Source organism: Typopeltis vanoorti, chromosome 7 (genome assembly GCF_054136105.1).
Source record: "Typopeltis vanoorti isolate ZY-2024b chromosome 7, IOZ_Tvanoo_1.0, whole genome shotgun sequence".
NCBI classification, from domain to species: Eukaryota; Metazoa; Arthropoda; class Arachnida; order Uropygi; family Thelyphonidae; genus Typopeltis; species Typopeltis vanoorti.
This window is the reverse complement of record NC_143555.1, coordinates 21,132,238-21,153,903: the sequence shown is the minus strand read 5'-3', so window position 1 is coordinate 21,153,903 and position 21,666 is coordinate 21,132,238. Positions and strand designations below refer to the sequence as shown.

General features: G+C 34.3%; 1 long non-coding RNA gene across 1 annotated transcript in view; it reads right to left on the bottom strand.

The window, feature by feature from the left end:
* Positions 1 to 389: 389 nt before the first annotated feature.
* LOC150104526 (uncharacterized) overlaps positions 390 to 21,666 on the bottom strand; it is a 347,326-nt gene continuing 326,049 nt past the window's right edge. The window contains exon 6 of the long non-coding RNA XR_016548569.1: positions 390 to 493. This is a non-coding gene — a long non-coding RNA (uncharacterized LOC150104526). The remainder of the gene's footprint in view (positions 494 to 21,666) is intronic.

Genomic DNA, 21,666 nt, shown 5'->3' with positions numbered 1-21,666 from the left:
GAGATTGACGGTGCCTGGATTGACAGGTTTTCAGAGAATTTTGAACCTTCAAGCCACGATAGAACTATTTCGTGAGAACTCTGTCACTTTACTGACGTGCAAAGTAATCACTCCTCTGCTGATACCGTATAGATATTAACCAAAATAATGTTCAATTCTAAATCAAGGCCTCATATAAAGGATACTCCCACTTAACAATAGTTTAAACACTAGTAATCTAGATTGGCCACATTACCTTAACATGCCCCAAGAACTTTAATACGTTTTTTTTCATACCTTACCAACTTCTAGTAGTACAATCCTCATTATTATAGCATCCAGGTCTTGGTTCTATAAATTCCAGTAGGGCACATATAGTTACCTCTAAATGATATCCCAACCCTTTTTCTCTATTGCCAGTCGATTCCAAATTTTCTAAAGCCTGCCAGCATCAGCACTTCTGATACTCTACAACTGTGCATTATCAGCGAACTATGCACTGGATGGTCAAAGTCTAGAAAATCGTAATTTAGAAAATTACCTAGGGATCAATAATAAGGAAAAGGGAGATATAAAATCGAAATTCAGAGAGTACAAAAAATTTACTATGTCAGTTTTAAGAAATAAAATCCGATTATTTCACAGAGTATTAAATAAGTTCTATGATATGCATCAGAAACATGGATAACAAAAAGCAATTAGAAAGAAACTGCAAAGTTTATAAATAAATGTTTTAGAGGTGTTCTACACATAAAATGTTCGGAAATGATATTCAATAAAGAATTATGGCAGGAAACTATGCAAAAAACAACAATGCATGATATTAATAAGCGATAACGGCAATGGAGCGGACACATCCTAAGAAAGCCTAAAGAGTCAAATAAGCATTAGAGTGGAATCTGCAAAGAAATAGAAAGAGAGGAACAGAAAAGTTGAATAGTGATGACAGGAAGTGGAAAGAACTGAACAGACACACAAAATAGGGATGGTGGTCAAATCCCTGTTCTGAATGCAGTGAAAAGTAACTAAATATACCACAAATATTCGAATATCATGCATGTATAGAAAATTTGCAAAGAACCAACAACAATGTCGTTGGTGGCTATTTTATCATTCTTATTTCACACACTATTCTTCCATACAGTCCTCAGCCAGAGTTCTATTAAACGATGGAATCCAATTAAGTATCCATCCCATTTTCTAATAGTTTGAACACACTCTTGGTATGGCGATTAGTATTTTGTTTTTTCGAAGGATAAGTATTTGCTAAGTGTATGGATTCCACATTACCTTTTGTGGCACAATTTGATTCTTTTTCATAATGTTCAAGGAAAAATGTATTCAAGTGTGGATTTATAATATGAGAAGTGAAAATATTTTTCTAATAAGCTACACAACTTAGTTTCTTATAAATGACGTTATTCTGTGTATATAACTCCTCCTCGCGTCCCCACGTCGCTTGATGCTATGCTGACACACTTCTCAACATTTTCAAGTGTATTATCCTGTTATGCAAAGAATATAGTAAAAGGGGGCAGAAGTTAAGTTATTAAAAAAAAAAAAAACTTCAAAAATTTCAACGGTTGGAATGGCCAGGTCAGAGCTCAGCGTAATTCTGATTGCATACTTGTAGGGTGATATACAATAAAAAGAAATTATGGTCATCGAATCTGAAGCTCTCAAGTGTTTAAATCAATGCTAACCTGCTTGGTATAATGGAGAACATCTCCGCTCTTCACCATTAGGCGGTAGGTACGTGCAGTAAGGAAGGAATTGTCACTGACGTCAATCTCATTAGTAGAACTACAGATGGTCGTACATGAATAACAAAGGGGTCCACAAAATGAGGTGATATAAGCCAAATATGGCTTATAATTTATCAATATAGGGAAAGTTGATATTTTTTTCTGTATTTCTCGAGTTTCGCCATTGTTGGTAATAATTATTTACTTTGATGAAGCCAGTTGTTTCACTTAATCCAACTTTAACTGCTTTACGCATCATGGGAACGTTAACAAGAACAAAAATATTCCAGAGCTTCATCTGCAATGATTTGTGCTCTTTTCTCACATCGTTTCCTTTGCGCATCTTAACGAAGGTCCTTTGACTGGAAATACCAGAGTTCAAATCAAGTATTCAAATCAAATTTAAACTGGGTTTATGATTGGTTGAAAATATCCGAGAAATGTAAGCTCACGCAGGTATATTGTATGTTAATCCTGAGTTTGTGTTTTGTCGAGTTTACAAAGGGAACAATCAGATATTTAGAACAGAAAGCATACAAGCACTGTAAACGGCAAACTGCTATCAATGCATGTCCCTCGAATCTTCACGGCATTAGAGATAGACCTTAAAAAAATAATAACAATGTTTTAAGCAAATCACACAAATATAGTATCGTTCAGTAATATCGTAGTGAGCTTAGGGTTATGATCTCGATGCCCAAGGAAATACCACACAATACTGCGTTCTGATAACTGAGGAGCGAATAAATTTTGCATTTAAATTACACTTCATAATTTTATTTGGCTGTTAATACATAAATTAAGAAATATTTCCTCTTAATATTTAATTTTCTACTTAAAATTGTAGGAAAGAGCACCGATAAACTAGATTCATGACACACACTAGAGCACAAACAAGGTTTGAAAAACCCTTTGCGGTGTCCAACATTTTTGGTGAATGTGTGTACGCTTTAGAAAAAACATTACGGTTTCGTGTATTTATTTGGATATACGGCCAATGCAATTCAGGCTATGAGATCGTTGTATTATGTATGTTAACTGCGTGTCTGTGTATTCTACTAACCCGTTTGGCTACCGAGGTTTGGTAACTTTTACTCTTCCACTGTTGGTCCTCAGTGACGTCTGGAAAATCATTTTTTACAATATTTGTATATCTGAAACGGCTATAGAGGGCCTGATCTGCACTGCATACGTCGCAAAACGACAGTGTCTACATATTATGCTAACGTAAGAAAGAAACTTATTCGATTTCATTGTGCATTAAAAGGAATCCGTTAATCTTTTATATTATTAAAACGCTATTCATTTTCTTAAATTACAGAAATCCAAATAACACCACTGAATTCTGAATATACGAGGGTAGTCTGAAACGTTCTCCGCCTCGACCATAGATGGCAACACTATCGGTAAGAGATTTTGTTTTTCTAGGTTGGTAAGTTGGTACATCTGTCTTAAGCATCCATGTGAAATTGCAAGTCATTATATCAAGTAGTTTGTTTTGTAAAGCTGTCTGAAGCAAAAGTGTTGTCTGCATCCATTGAAATGGATAAAATTGAGTACCGTGCGGTTATACAATTCTTTGGAAAAGAAGGTTTAACGCCAAAATATATTCATTCGAAGTTCACTAAAGTTTATGGGCGCTCTTGTCCTTCGTTTTCGGCAATTAAGAAATGGGCTGCCGAGTTTAAAAGTAGCCGTACCAGCCTTGAAGATGATCCACGTGAAGGACGTCCAAAAAGTGTAACACCATAAATCATTGATCACGTGCACGATACGGTATTGGATGAACCGGCGAATCTAACTGCGTGAAATCGCTGAGACTATAGGCATTTCAAAAGAACGCGTAGGATATATTCTGCATGAAGAATTGCATATGAAAAAGCTTTGCGCAAGATGGTGCAGCGCTTGCTCACAGCAGATCAAAAACGCACTCAAATGAAAATCTCTGAACAGTGCTTGGAGCGTTTTACCAAGAATAAAACTGATTTTCTTCGTCTATTTATTACTATGGATGAGACTTGGATTCACCATTACACACCAGAATCCTAACAGCAGTCAAAATAATGGAGAGAAGCTGGTTGTCTGCGCTAAAGGAAACAAAGTCCGTTCCATCAGCAGGAAAAGTCATGACATCGGTGATTTGGGATGCTAAAGGCATATTGTTCATTAATTATCTTGAAAAGAGTAAAACAATAATCGGGGAAAATTCTTCCGATCTTTTAACCAGACTAAACGAAAAAATTCGTGAGAAAATACCAGGTTTGTAGAAGAAGAAAAATCATCTTTCTTCAGGACAATGCACCTGCCCACAAAGGTGTTTTTAGAATGATAAAATTAAGGGATCCGCACTATGAATTGTTGGAACGTCCATCTTATTCCCCAGATTTGGCTCACTCTGACTTATATCTCTTCCTCGCTGATCAGCTTCGAATCAAGAGATGATTGCAGCTGTAGAGAGGCATTTTGCAGATCTCACTGAGAACCACTACAGGGACGTGATAATGGCGCAGACCATCCCATCGCTGGAATAAATGTATTAGTCCTAAGGGAGATTATGTTGAAAAATAATTTTGAAATTATAAATTCGTTTTTTCATTGTTAGGCCGAGAACTTTTCAGATCGTATGCGCAAGAATAAGTTTACTAACAGGCACTTATTATTTTGTGTGGTTTAAGGCTGCAGCCAATAATTACTTCTCGTGAATAGACTCGAACAGACATTTAAAAGTAATACGAAATGCTATTAATTGCTCAATAATTGAAGTAGAATTGAATAAATTCAGGATATTTAAACGTTAGATGAATAACAGCAATAAATGATAGCGCAGTTCTCATTGCAAATGACACTAAAACAGAAACATGAATGCTGCCAGAAGTTGTTTCAGCATCGCAGAAGTATTTATTTGTGAAATTTACCTTTTGGTAAACAATCTTTTATGGATGCTATTTCGCATTAATTATAAAACATTATTAATTTGATTTTTCTAACAGAGTCACTTCCTATTTCATTGCTGTAATGCCTGTTATTTCGATTATAATTAACTGTTCCGTGTTCTGGAGTAGTCTCACATTGACGTAATAAATGTAATAATTTTAAGGTCTTTTGTTTGCAGTATCAATGACAAACGAAAACGATAAAAGTCCTTCCATTGCTCTTCGTAGCATCTTGTATTTCAGAAAAGTACTGCTTGAGCCGCTCGAGATATCTTGGATTTGGTGCATTATCGCTTTATGTAATTTAGCTATTGTTTATATATAATTTATTATAAAGTGATATACTATCGAACAGGGAAAGATCTTGCCAACGCTTTCGTAGACAAAGATTCAAATAAAAATATGTTCGTACACCATTTTAATTTTTTTGTATACGAAACAATTATTAATGACATCTGGACAACTTTGAGTTCGTAAATACTCCGCTAAGTATTGGATGGTCATAATGTATAAATTTAGAAAGAGGTCCGTGCATAATACCGAATAATAATTGTAGTGAGGCTAACTATTTTCATCATGCAGGTGGCATATATTTATAGCTTGCTTACACTGCATTAATAATGATTAGAAAACATGAATGTCTCGCAAGGTAATAAAATCGAGTTTTTTTTATGTATAGGGCTAATTAATCGGAAACAATTATCTGTCGTCGTCGGCTTTCAAACATTTTAAAATATCAAGATTAATAAATCATATGAAACTTTTGCGACATCGCCAGTTTCGGCTTATATCCAGTTTAGTGCTAGGTGTCTTATATAAATCCCATGACTTATATAACAGACAGAATATTTGCTATACCAATTTATATTTTATTCTCAGATCGGGAGTCAAATATGAGCTTCATGAATATCAAGGGAAATATTTCCTTTTGTTGCTGTTAATACTAGTTCAACTGTTCTTATGAGATTGAAATATTTTGCTTCCATTCTTGTCTAGACGACCTCAAATGTGCTTCAGTGGACTCTTAATTTATACTGCAAGTGTGGAACATATAGTGAAGAAATAACTGCCTCAAAGTGTAGCAGAGTTGTATTACTGTTTATTTTAAGACCACATAAAAAGCGTCATAGGATTTATATTATGATTTTATTGTCGAAATCTGAACGGGATATATATGTAGAGAGGCAAATGAATACAAGCTCTCCACAATATGAAATATGCAAATATTTTATAGCACGTGGAATATAAATGGAATTTTGAAAGAACACAAAATTACGATAAACTTAAGTTTATATGCATACTCAACATCAAAATTACGACTATGGCCAAATGCAGAGCGCCACACAAAATCATGAAAACCAAATACACGTGGGTATATCGGATCCGATAGAGTAGTTTTTTACTTCCTTCAGAGATGCAGAGAAAAAGTGATGAATCTCGAAATGGATCAAACGAATAATTAGGCATTTTAAGAAGAAAGTCTGTTTGAAAATTTAAATACTTTAAAATAATGCCAAAGACACTAGGATGTTTAAACACACCTTAAAATGTAACACCAATATATAAAATACAGAAATGAATTAATAAGCTAGTAGTCGTAATTTTCGTTAAAATAGCATAATGGTAATGTAAACATAATAACCGACTGCCTAGTTCACGTAATGGTTACGCACGAGTTGGGTTCGAATCCCACCACGACCATGGATCTTATGGCAGGGAACGGTGTGAGATCATCCTGGCTATTAAAAACATGTAGTGTCATGATAAGGTTCCATGTTGGATTCTAAAGCAGGGTTTCTGAGTTACACTTTTCTTAGCACATGACACTAATATTAATATGAAAAATAATGGCTTTAAATCAACAAGAGGTTTGACCATCAGTCCCATTTCAACTACTGATCAGAAAAGTTACCTTTTCTGATCAGTAATTTAATCTCTGAATACAAAACAAAAGTGAAGGCTAATGAAAAAGAAATATTTCAAAATATATGTAAACTAATACTAAATTTCCCTATATTTTCAATATAAGTATTATATAAATATTAACATCGTAGTTAACTGTGGGTTTATTTTATCATCAAAGTGGTGTGATTTAATGAGAAAATGAATGATCATTTAGAGACTATCTACAGACAACAAAAATGATGCCAAGAAAAGCAACTCTTTCTAATTACATTAAATAAACCAAAAACGTGGATTTTTAGATCGACATTAGATACAGAATGAGATAGTAGAGAGTATAGAAGACATTGTAAAGATTCTCTTCAGTAGAAAATGTGTTTAGATGGAGTAACAGGTAGATTCTTCTGCTATGTTTGAACTATATCCACACTCGATTAATTTTAAATAATCGGTCTAATTTACAGACATTAAGAAAACATAGAACAAACTTTATTTTAGAAATATCCCTCTTAGCAAAAATTAAATTTAAGAAATACGCAAAAGTATTTTTTGATTGTCAACAAAATGAAACAGGGCTCTGTTTGCAACGACCACAAAAGCATGCATTACCTATCTACATACTAAGTAAATTAAACGTTTTTTTTCCCCTTTAATTTCAAATTAGGGCACACAAGTTTGTAAAATATTATTTCACTGTATCTCGGCGATTTAGTATTCCCTAAAATAAATGTTGCATACGAATATCAATAAGAATAAAAACGTGTCTTAAGTGATTCCCATTTATACGAAAAGGGAATAAAGAAGACAATATTAGCATGATATCTTGGGCAGAATAACAAAATATGACATCGTATGTACACTTTCTACTTAGATACGCCTTTCACAAGTACGGCTTTGTTCAGTTAAAGGTTTGAATGTTTGTTCTGTAGATAAACAACAATGTGAAAAATTTTACAAAAGTTTCCCTTTGAACGCTCCTGACAGCATAAACCATGCCGTAAGGTCGTGTTGACGAGCCTTGGCGGTTTATAGCGTAGGTGTCACGAGCAGAGTTAGGAGTAATAAACGTGTGTTATCGACTCTTGCGACGACACTGACGTTTCTTGCTCGCCTCAATCAATAGATGTTCCCGGATTCATTTCCTTCTTAAGAGTGCGTTAGTGCTTAGACAACTTTTTCAAGAAAGTTTGAGGGGCAAAGATATACCGAAATTACCGTCTACTCCTCGTTTCTTCAGTGATGGACACTTGATTTCCTATATTTCTCTATCGTTCTTTTTTTTTTTTTTTATTCCACAAGAGCCACAGCAAATGGGTAAATATTCCAGAAAAGACTCCACTTTGGTGATCAATTCCTTGAATCGTATTCGCAACAGACAGTGAAGTATTCACTAATACATACAAGAACACTGTCATACGAATAATTACACATACAGCACTATTATATCTCTGTGAAGCCCACAGTTCCGAATGCACTATAATCAAATAACAGTTTTAAAAAGGAATTCATCTCTGTTGCATTAAAGGATGTTCTTCTCCATTATAATATAACACAAAAGAATAAAAATCTCATACTTAGCGAATCACTACCTTTCTTAAGATAGTGACAGTGTCGAAAATAGCCCTAGCATTATATGTGTAGTATATATTCGCTTGTATAATCCGCACATGTTCCATGAATTTTGTGGGAGAGAGCACGTCACTTCTCAGCCTCACATAATTTTTCTTATTAAAACAAAGTGGTTATGAAAGGCCAAAAATAATAATATGATTGTATTATATTCATTCATGTTTTTCTAGTAACTGTGGAATTATATCATCACTGGAACCAAAAAAAAAAAAAAAAACGTAAATTACATTTTAATTGTATGCTTAACCTGCATTGACTCATTTGAAAATATTCAAATAAATTTCATTTAGTTTAAATACTAATAAAACCAAATTTTCTTCCCTGTTCATTAACTAGTAATCATCAACTGTTAATGCATTACAGTGTCCAACAATTATCAATTGAGATATAAGCCTTCGTAGCTCAGTCGGTATAGACGAAGCCCATTACTTTAAAAGACCTAGTTTCGATTCCCGTCAATTATGTGAGGTAACCTGGTCTCTTTCGACTAAAGGTGAGTTAGCCGGTCTTATATGGTGGTAGAAGTTTTTTTTCACCCGGAAACTTGGAGTTTTCGTCCATACGAACAGGCAAACCGGCCCATGAGCACACACGAATCTACAGTCATAAAATAGGTACTTAATCAATGGGTGAGACTGGTTGAGCCCTCACTAGGAGGCTCAACCAGTCCTAATGAACGGTAGGGGGAAACCCCGCACGAATAAATAAAATCAATTGCATTGCAATTCCATTTCGTTTTCATCCCCAGTTGGCTACATGCAGTTATTCATATTTGCTTTATTATTATTAAGCGACACCACCAGGGAGTCCAAAGTCTCATCAGGCGAGGGCACCTAATCTAGAAATCTGTCTCCACCACTCATCCACTAACTATACAACGAACCGCAACTACCATCATCTACACAAACTCCACTGCTCACCACTAGTATTTTTACAGACAATCACAAATATCTCTGCCCAAGGCAAGATTCGAACCCACAGCTGGGTTCGAATGCTGGAGAGCGGCTAACTAGGATGGCACTCGAACAATAGAAATTAACTTTTCGCGTATTGTAATATGCTGAAAATTATGAAAATGTGTTTACTATAATTAATCTCATTTTAATAAATTATTATTACGTGACACCGCCGATGTTTCATCGTGGGAGGCCACTACAATTCATCATATCCCTTCAACTACACGACACTGTTATCATCAACACACACAGCGCCATCTATCGTCCACCACCACTGGTATATATTTTCTGGAAATTGTGTCTCATGACCTGTTTGTCCATCTTCCTGGATGAAAATCCCAAGTTTCCCTGGGAAAAAATACCCTACTACCTCCGTATGAGAGCAACTAACTCACCAAATTAAAGAATTTCTCATCCAAAAATTAAACACTAGAACCAAAATAGGGGCAATTTAAATCAAGTTCGTTTTCACTTAAAACTAACAATAATGCAATTTTTAATTAGTACCTTTGAATACACTTTGAATTATTATTTTTTGTATTCCTTTTTTCCTCTTAGAAATCCTGGAAAATAATAAATGCGATTGCAAGTAAGAAATAAGTGAAAAATTGACGAAATGTTGGACACCCACATTTCATAGAACCGAGTCTGGCAATGTGCCAAGAATAATCAATTCATGCTGAAGAGGAAAAAGAAATAAAAGGTCTACGAATTGGTCACCAACCCGTGGAATCACGTGCATTATACGTAAATTTTCCAACTGTTGTACAAGCAAAACAATTAATTTAAGGACTAGAATTTTTATAAAAGAGAAGCTAATATTCCTACGTATAATAATAAACACTCATCTCACAAAACGCATTGATTACCCTAATATCGGAATGGATGATCCTTTTGACATGCGCAGACGTGTCGAATGATATTGCATCTGTGGGCGTACAGTACGTAGGAAATGAAGATCTATAAGCAAAGGCTGTTACAAGTAGACAAACTACGAAGCATGTAAAACAAATTTGCATTATCCGAAACAGGAGAAAAATAAAATAAAAAAATAAATCATTTTAGTGATTATAATATTTATTGTTTAATTTTCTCTCGTTTAAATCAAGTTCAGTTTGTTATTGTGGTGATCATTTCGTGATACTTAAATTCTCACAAAGTTTTTGAATTAGTTTTCAAGACCGAATAAACATCAACGCAATGAAACATCGTAGTCATTTTTCATTTACCGGCTCTACATATTAACGAACCAATTTAGGACTTTTGAGTGGAGAAAGCGAAAAACATTTGTTCACGTTTCTTTCGATGTTTATTACATGTAATTAAATAATAACGCCTTAGCCACTCTGATTTGCTTCTTCGCCTGTTATTTCTTTGAAATATTATTTCCATAAATCTGGGTTCAAAGATCTAACAGTAGATGACTTTTCAAACAAATAATCTCGCGAATTTTTTTCCTTCTGCGTGCATTAACGTAATCAATGACATCATTCGGAAACGATTCTCAAACAAAAGTAAATAATTCCTTGGGTTGTTAATCTTATTCCGAAAGCACGGAATACAGATTTATCTAAGTTAAAAGGTCGTGCGGTGTTAGAGAAGACTAATTTAAGAAATTGATGTCTTAAAAGATTTAATGAGCATTCATACACAATTCACTCGAACACTAAAAATTTACTTCTCGTTTGTTATAATATAAAATCCACAAAAATAATGAAAATGTGTTTACTGTAATTAATCTCATTGTACGGTTTTAACAGATACGTTTTCCATTGACCTCTGAAACATAACTAACTTTAAAATTTAATATGTTAAACTTATAATCTATAAATTTAATGCTTTCGTCTTTTTCTCTTTATAGTTCACCAATACTGTACTTATTCTTCCCTGATAACATCTACATTCAATAGTCCTGGTATCATCTTTAACATTCTTGTTTGCATACTCTCCAATGCATAGGCATCACCTGCATAAATAGGAGACGGAATCTGACCCCCCCCCCCTCAAGTAATCCAGATAAGGTCGTATCAAATCCTTGTAAAGGGACAAAATGACTCCCGTATCTTTACATGTGAATGTTCAAATACTGCACTCATATAAAGACCAATGTTATTTTTTCTTGTACGTTGCCGTCCGGCATCGTATATTCTGTCGTGAATTAACTTTGCAACGCAGTAAATTATTCACTTCTCACACTTTAAGTGTTAATCACCCTGAGTGCTAAGCAGTTTGAGGGAATGTCTTATCGTAGGTTTGTAATAAGACTGGTTGGTCTTCTTAGAGTTTCTCATACACGAACGCATAATCATTCTATAAGAATGCAGCGTTCAGCATTTCCTGTCTCCTATAAGAAGGGAAATACTGAGCACTGAATAATCATTTCCCATATGATACCCAAGTTTGGATATCATATGTGCAATATTTAAATGAATCAAAAAGTCATAACGCTAAATGCTTATTCGTATTCTTATCCGAAGAAATCTTGCAGTTTTCTTTTGAAATTATCCTTCGTGGTATTATTCATATGGGTCGAATCGATAACTCATTTTTCAACGCCAATAGTAATTTGGCACAATGCTGATATTCCAGAGTCCTCGTTACCTCCTTTGTAATTATTTCCATACTCTGGTCAATTATTCCTCAAAAAATACTCCAAATGAAAATACAAGAAATAAATCTTAACTCGCATACAACAACTTAAATGTTGTACTTCTGTGAGCATATCTTAACAGCAGCGCAAAAATTATTTTCAGCATTTCCAAGAAATGTTCCCATGAAACGTTGCAATTATTTTTTGAAACCAGTTCATTCCTTCTATTGGATATTTCTCCCTCAAAGTCGCCCATCTGCAGTTAATTTCCTTACATTTTGACTCCCAAATATATCTTATTTGGTTTGCTGTAGCAAACAAAATTCACTGTTCTTGTATAATTGTAAGTGATCTGCGCAACGTATTTTATTAAACGCGAGTTTATATTGAGCCTCCACAGCTCAGTTGTTTCGACAGTTGAATTCTAGATCCGAACTACGTAGCAAAGAAACTTTATCATGGCTTTTCATCTGAAAGATGGGCCAGCTGGTCTTATGAGGAGGTAAGTGGGGTATTTTTCCAAAAACTCTACTGTTTCATACAGCACAGACAAACCAGCCAGAACAATACACATACAACAAACAGACAGAAGACTATAGGAATAAAACTTAACCTATTTCGTTGGTTAAATCTAGTTTCGAAAACCTATAGTTTATGTTAAGTGGCAATATGAGAACATTGTCTTCATTAAACTGTACGTAAGAGAATATTATTTTTGAACCAGAATTGATTTTCTCTCCTGGGCCACTGCTTTTTACCGATGTCTATTCATGTTCCGTGTCCCACACACACAAAAGGAAAGTAATAGAATTGTGGGTAACCGGGTTGTCACCATAGTAAGTATACAGAGATGTTTTCACTCACTATCAAATCAAAATAACCTCTCGTGTTCTTTAAATCCCGAAGGTCAAGAATTTTAAAATCGCTTAAGTATACAGAATGACTTAACCGGAAGAAGACAAATTGCGATTTCTTGGCATGAACCATTTTCCAGATGAAACCGGAGAAAAGGGTAATGTATTTGCATAACTAAATTAGTTATAAATGATTCTTATGATTTTAGTAATAAGAAAATTCAACTCGCAAATCAAACTGATTTTTAGCTTCGGACCTGTATTAAATTATAAAGATTATATGAATATCTTTTCCTTAATGCCTTTCTACTTTTCAAAATATTATTAACCGTTAATTTCGGAAGGACCATCTAAGCTTAGTAGATAGCAATGGATAATGAAACGTCAATTCCACTTCACATTTATATTTCATCAGCTCCGAACTGGGATCTGAGTCTTCTAGTGATGCAAACCTTTCATGCAGCTCATATCAATAGTTTGCGATAGAAACTCGAGAAATTTATTGAAAATCAGTTTAGAAAATAAAGACCACTGGCATCGATATTCCAGTGGTCTTTATTAATTGAAACAGTATTCGAAATAGAATTCTTTAATAGAAAGATTATATGCCGAAACACATTTGACAAAAAGTAGTAGGGAGTGATAAATACACTGTGATTTAAGTGCATTAATTAATCAAATAATTAGACACGCTTCATTGTCCTTGAAATCATGCGCCGTTCACTGTCAAGCAATGTTGAAAATCCATTCAATTAAACTCTCATCCGTCATAAACCTCGTTGGCATCGTCAACCAAACCGATATTGGAAAACTGAATTTTAATTCAGTTTTCCAATATCATTCATTCGCACGCTTTTCAAGTACTGTCGATATTACGTAATGGCGGTGAGCAGTCATTTGCAATAGTGATTCTATAGGGCTATTCTGTATTCTAAAACATTTTTAACATATAATTTACATAAATTAGTTAGCAAAGCCAAGAAATAAGTTCGCATTATCCCTATAATATGAACCTTGTCCAGCTCCAACATTGAGCCATGTTTTCTGGATATCAGTTACATCACGTATTTTATCCACCGAAATTTTTGATTATCTCGCCTAGAACATAAGAATAGTTTAGCAAATTTCAATTAAGGGTAAATTTTTCGCACCCTCGTATGGAGGTCACAAGGTTATTATCATAGGAAATTGATTTCCCTTGAACCGAATTATGACACACCGTAAGAAAATCAAGTATTCTTAGAAGGTTTTGGGAAACCATTCCTTATGTATAAATGGTATGCTTAGCAGGGGATAATTAGGGATGCATGCAGATTTAAGACCTGTAGCAGAAGATCACATTAAGTTAATGCAAGTAGTTTCTAGAAGAATCACATGATCTTTACTGGGGATCTGATTATCAAATTTAAACGGAGAGGACGTACGATCCTTCTTGACAGAAAGAAAAACAAATCGACCTCTCCTTTGGTTGGTGCAGTTGAAATTCAAAGCATTATCCTCATCCCACCTGATAATTGAATGGTAGTCACTGTAAGACATCTCTTATGGAAAATCTTCAATTATTTCCAAACTGAAATATCTATTAAATGAAGACGGTTCATCTTCTTTACTAAAATAATTCTATTTTTGTAAGGAAGGCGATTAATGTAACGTGAGAAATTGTGGGAAAAAAACAGAGGACCTAGGCAGTACGTCCAAGAAGGAATCTGGTAATGACCTATTTACAAAGGGTAGAATAAGACATTTATGCCAGAACCAACTAAATGCCCTGGAAATAACAACACAAACCACATGCGCTTATGCAAACATTGCCATTAATTGTATCCAAAGGTGAGTGAGATTGGCTAGAATATTTGATGGAACGAGAGTGTTGGGAGCCATTTCGCTTGTCACTAATTAATGAATTAGTGACAAGCCACTAGATGGTGAAAAAAGATTATGAATAATCTTTTTGGCTTGTGCCCATGGTTGTCTAAATGTTTACTTGCCGAAAAAAGGTACTCTAGTTAGCGACTAGAATCGAACTTAAGGCTGACTTCTGTTTCCCTAGAGCTAGATATTAAGGCTGAATATCTAGCTCTAGGGAAACAAATGCTATTTCTATAGGGATATACTGTATTCTAAAACATTTTTAACATATAATATACATAAATTAGTTAAGAAATCCAACAAATGAGTCTCCCAAAAAATTTAAGTGAATTGTCATAAATTGGCGGATGAATACAAAATTGATCAAAATGTTTCACCTCCTTCCCAGGTGAATTAATTACTAAATAAATTTTGAACTCCGTACAGTTCATAACTGTGTGGGTGAAAAAATATTACAAATACGCGTATATGAAATGTGTACAATTTTAGTACATTTGAGAATTCATTTTTCTGTACTTCACACCTGTACGCTAAAACCGTCGAGTCCATGTTGGAGTGGTAAGGAAGTTATTGCCTACTACAAATTGCTCTTTGCATTATCTAAATATTATAATTGAACAATTTATTTTACTTACGCAATAATTTCGCCACAGAAGTGTAATTTGTAGTTTAATAGTACTTTGTGATTTAAAGTTAGTTTAGTATTTCCACATTTCTTGGCAGTGTTTGTTTGGGAGAGCTAAGCAACATAATTTGAAGACGTTTTCTTCTATCTCATTGTTATATAATAAAATCCTGTCGGAAGAATGAATTAAAGTTGGGAATTATTTTATTCAAATTTATACCCAGAATCTATTACGGAAAATGCATGTGTCAAAAAATAAACCAAAACAATCTAATATATATATATATATATATATATATATATATATATATATATCATCACCAATCCCTACACGAGAGACACTGGCAAAACCTATAGAATATCCCTGTCGGGTGTGGCCATGCATTTCTTTGGGAGAAATTAGAAACCGGTTGATGTGTTTCTTGAACAGCTGGGTTTTAAGTCTGGCTGCATGTGAGTTCGAAAGAAAAGAAATACATAAAATTAAGATGATAAATCTCTTGAATGCGTTTTGAATCAAAGCTCGTGTTTATGGTCTTAAAGGAAAAAGCAAGATGATGATCATCAGTTCAAGAATGTGCGACTGAATCACTATGTAGAAAACGTGTGGGGAAAAAACAGAACCTCTATGAGAATGCTGTTAAGCTAGAGATGCCATCTACTCATCCAAATGGTCTCATTGATATCAAACATTCGGAGATTTTTTGTATATCATAAAATCTGAGAATATTTGGGATAATAAGGGTAGAGTTAAATTTTACAAGTGAGTAGTATTGTATTGCATTGAGCGGATACGAATACCCAGGTTTACGGAGGTTGAAGATTAAGGGAGTTATGGATGTGATTGTCGTTGAGAAAATACAGAGATCTGATTATGAACAAAAAAAAACTAATGCCATGAAATACGTGTGAGTACTTGGGGTCTTCTCACTGTTTGCGGTATTCCCGTGAGTAAACATCCTGTGGCCTGCGTATTCGACCAGCTCACCTTCAAATAGAAAAAAGGTAACGTGTATTCCCGACCCCAGACGATATTCGAACCAAGCCTTTCCAACTCAAGTACATCCTTGACAACGTGAGCTCCAGAAGTTCCAAAGGAAAGTGAAATAATATCATTCTTGTGATGAATAAAATACTTGTAGCAGCAACGAAGTTCACAAGGTTGCCATTCTTCTCACCATAAGAATGGCAATGAAGTCGTACCAGTGTTTAAGGCCTTGAGCAGAACAGACATAACGTGTAATGTGATAGAGAGTTAAAGAATTCATACCCATAAATCAAAATCGCACGAAATCCGAAAAAAAAAAAGAGTCGGAAATTTAGTGCAAAAATATTCGCCAATGAAAATTTGAGATCCAGTAGAACAAAAGGAGCCTAGGATTGGCATTCCCTTATGAACTCGAGATAGAATTGATGTAGTTCAACTTATGAATTGGATATAAGTTTTTTCTGTTCACTTTTCTGACTTTTGCCGATTTTATTTAATCGGCATTTTTTTTTAATTTTATTATTAAATTGTTTTATAATCCATGGTTCTACTCTAATTGAATTTCACATTTTGCGAAGGAGATGAAAAAAAAAAAAAAAAACAGGAACATGGAGAGTGAAACATTGAACATATTTCCCACACCAAGAGAACCTGGATGACTTCTGTATATTTCCACACTTTCCGGTGTAACGCAATATTTGGTTCCAAGCAGAAGGCAGCCAAAGAAGTGGTTAGGATTATTGGCTATTTGAGTCAAATTGGTTATTCATGGGGGTGGCCATCAGATATGATACTCTATTATCTAGCATTTGCTAGGTAATAGAGCGAACGTAAACTATTTGTTAGCATCCGATTAGCAAATCGGTTTCCTACTGTGTCCTCTAATTGGGTAGGTATCGATTTCAGTTATTCATCGTGTCCTCTCAGACTCATGCATCGCATTGAATGCATGAAGAGAAGCGGGGGAAACCTGAGACCAGACGCAACAACAATTACTTCAGACCTCCTTAAGCAAGTGGGGATATTTCATTGGACAATGAAAGTAAAATCTGCGTTCGCGAATTTCAACTAATAGCTCTATTTGTATTCTCAAATGGCGGTGATGCTTTCTGGTCGCTTGTAAAGGCCGTTGGACATGATTTTCCGCTTTCATCTCTTTAATGCAAGTTTTTATTATTGCAACATCATTATTCTCTTCCAACTAATCACCTTCTGCTACTCAGGAACAGCACCATATGCTCTTCCTGTGGTGTGCCGCAGAAATATGTCAGAAGAATCTTGAACAAACTAGGTATCAAAAAGATCTACTCCTTATGGTATCCCCCAATTTCACGTATGAGATGTTCTTGTGGAACTACTTGTCGATCTTCTCTACATCCGATTATGTTCAGGAGAACATTCATTCGCAATCATGGTAGAAGGCCCATATTTTGTCCAATACAAAAATATTTGATTATTAAAGTCATTCTCTCGAACTATTGTTTTCCATTCGGTACCTGTTAAAATAATTGACAAGATAATCAGCAGTCAACTTCATCACCTAGGGAACCACCAGCCATTTGGGGAATATTAGCATGTTTGAAGAATTTTCTGCTGTACACAGCATTTCCGAGACATTTCGTTGGTTCTGTCACATGAGGCTTCTCAGCGTTTTTTTGCTCTTATAAGTTGCCTTTCACCTTTCGCAATTTCTTGCCAGTTTTCTCTCAGGTCGATGGTTTTTGAAATGTGTTAGCTCTTGGCATTTCTCTATTAACGAACGAGGTGTTCTTCACGGCTTTGTTACACTATTAACCTTCTTCCTGGTACACATAAATGACCTCTCGCTGTCAAAGTTTTTTTCGTAATTTTGATAATAATAGCACTCTTCAATCCTTGTACTCCTAAGACAAATCATGTAATGCTAAAACATCAGTCTCCATGACCTACGACCAATATCTCCCTACTTTTTTTCTTTCAATCTGATGAGGGAACTGGGTCACCATTAATGCTCCGAAGTACTACCTTTTCTCGTAAGAAGACATCTCTCTCTCTCTCTCTCTATTCTTGATCAAGCTCATGTTAATATATGGACTACGATTAGAGAAAGTATCACTTTAAATGCTAACTTAAGTTGAATCCGCATTTTGGAATTAAAAAAAAAAGTATCACTTCATGTGAGGTTGAAAATACGTTTCCTTATTTCAAATACCCATTAAATAATGATAGAAGCACATAATTTAAGAAAGATAACTCAAAGAGATTTAAAAAAGTGGGCAATAGAAATGTAGTTTACTGGGAGAAGTAATCTTATGCATGGCTGGATAAACACAACATTCGTTTTAGTGATGTGGGACTGTGTATGAAAACCTACTTTCTGCAGCTGATGTGCAAGTGATGTTCACCTAGTTATCTTTGGCGGTACTCGCAAAAGAAGAACACTAATTAGCTGGATAAAGGAAGTCTTCTGGAGTAGTTAATAACAATTTATGATATGCTTAAAGAAACGTGCTGTCAAGTGTAAGAACAATTTCTTTTTACGCCACAGCCCTAATTAAAGTACAGAAGGTAGATTTAGACTTGAGACGTCGCACTTATCAAGCGATTTTATCAAACGTTATGAGCGACATTTTTGAAAACTGATCTGTCTTGTAACGCTCAATATGACAAGAATTATTTCCAAAATAATTTACTGTTATTTAAAAAACTAATTATGTCAAACGAGAAACCCCAGTAAAATATGCCCTTGCATGTTCTCTTAACTACTGCATTTACCCAGAATCCTATCTCTTTACTGCTTATTTAGCTTCACTCAAATAAATTAATCTTTATCACATCACTTAAAAACTCTCTTCCTTTCAAAACACCAAGATAGATTTCCCTACTTGTGAAAACTGACATTACTGTAGTTTCAATTTTCCAAGCATTCCTGGAATTCTGTAATTTATTTCAAGAAAAGCAATTGGAACTTTTCTTGAAAGTACTAAATGCATTTAACATTATTACTTTACTTTTGGTAAGTGTACAATATGCCAAGATATTTTATTTGAGTGCTACACTGGGAATGAAAGTAGGTTGCAAGTAGCATTGTTCATATTATCACTGTTAATTGAGACACCTTGCTTTAGGACAGTTCAGCATACTACAATCCCATCAAGCTAAACATCTTATAAAATAAAAACTTTTCATTTAACAGAATTCATCTAATTGCAAAATATAAAAATACTAACGATTCTTTAGCACAGAAAAATACTTGAATATAAAAATATTTTACTGTTATTAAACATTAAAAGTACATCTCGTAGTTGCTTACGATTCTCTACTTTTTTGCGAACAAAACAACATCGTTAATGTAATACGCCCTCTATCGTTCGATGCACTTTTATTATACAAAATTTAAGAATTTGCTAATTTAAAAATAGCAAACTTGGTATCAAAGTTTGCTATTACTTACAAAAATACTACATTTTTAAGTCCAATTCACAGAAGAATGTCTCACTGTTTCGTTATCTCCCGACAGGTTTACGACTAAGTGATATTAAATATGCAAAACTTCTATTAAAAGGTAGTAAAACTGCAATAAGTCTTAATCTTTTATCGATGAATTCTAATTCTTCATTCTGAAGACGGAATTCCTAAATATTTGTTATTTCCATCTCATGAAAATAAATTCTTGATTTACTTAAAATCATTACAATTCATCCAAATTTATCCTCTGTTTTCTGTTATAAATAAAAGATTTTCTCATTACACAGTTCATTCTTTGACCTCCTATAAACAAATATTTTTGAGTAAAGCGAAAGGGATGAGAATTCAATTACTCACAATGATAGGAAGATGAGCATTGTAACTAAAGAGACTAAAATTATAAATTATTAAACGGCACAAAAAAGGGTAATGAATACTGTTAGAACTGTTATTATAAAAGATAAAGTTCGCATTATTTAGCACATGCAAAGTTCAATCAGTGCAATACATGATCACTTTCAAGGAAAGAGGCATGTTAATAGAAAAAATGAAAAAAATATTAGCGATTTTGATTGACGATCAAAATGCAATTTGATTGATGATATGCAACAAAGAATTCCGATAAGTGTTATGCAGTGCAAATGCAAGATCTTATTGCATGGTGTAAACTGAGTTACGACGAGGCAAAACTAATAAATAAGAGCTGCAGATATACTGACTGTACATGGAGTATTATATTGTTTGCATTAGTTTTCTTACATATTCACCCAACCATACCTGTTCCGTTGTTCAATTGGACTGACACTCACTCATAGTGAAGCAAATGGATGATATTTTATTACGAAATGAGTCAATTAGTTTTCTTCAAATAATCCTGCACTTTGGCCTTAATGTCTGGTTTGGATGAGACAATACATTTACGCAGATTAGGGGGAAATAACGAAAAGAAAAAGGAAATAAACATACACGAATCTATGTTCTGGAAAACATTACCAACCGCAACCTGAATGCGAAATTAGTTTTAAGCACAAAAACAATTACGATAGCTGTAGGCTAATCCACCTACTTTGATATCAGAATTACCATTCATTTGTATGATTAATGTTGCAGTTTATTCAGGAAAGTAAGTAAACACTTGCTAAATCATCCGTGCCAACGGAACACCTGAACAAAAGAGACAAGCTAACGTCTTCTAGACGAAACGATGTACATAAAGCCTCAGAAATGTAAGCACAGCCACTGAACTTGCCATAATCAGTGAAATAATTAACTTTACGCTAGGAAAGATATAAACAATTAATTTGGTTTAAATAATCCTGCACTTTGGCCTGATGTCTGGTTTGGATGAGTAAACAATAAGCAAATCGGGAAGCGTCATTTTTAAAACGAAGTGGGTAATAGAATGACAAAGCGAGTGTCAAACTATAGCATGAATAGTTTATTATTATTTAAGCCCTCAAATAACTGCATGGTAGGCGAAATTTTAAATCATGAGGTATTAAATATACGATGTTAGTCGCAGCTGTCAGGGTAGTTTACTTTCTACCATAAGTATATGTTTATATTTATAATCGACAAGAAATTATATTCTTATTTTAAACCTTTACGTTGGCGTAAAGGTAAGCTAAGCGAACAAATTTTGGGCAAACAAGAACAAAGTTTACGACCACTCTATATGTACGAATACAGAGTATTCACTTCAACCAATTACCTTAATATCCTATAGAATGGTTTTGACCTCCTTTTAAAGTGGCCTGGGATATCATATCCAAACATTGAGATCTAAAAGATCTAATCATTTATTATGAGTGATATCAGTGATATCTTATACCATCAGTGATAATTGATCTTTAGATATAAAAGATCAATTATCACTCATGATCTAAATCATGCAAAGGCGGTGTCTCCACTCTGTGACAGGCAAAAGTCTACACCGAGTATAAGATACATTCCCACGGAGCCCAAAGATGAGCATCATTAAAAGTGCGTCAGTGGAGCCAAATGCAATAAGATAGCAATAATAATAATGATGGAAAACTTGCGTAGAGAAAATTTTTAAATATTTATAAAATGTTTTCTCCTTTTTCACAGCCATCTTCAAAACAGAAATGGAACAGCAAATTACACAAATAAATAACGGAAATATTCT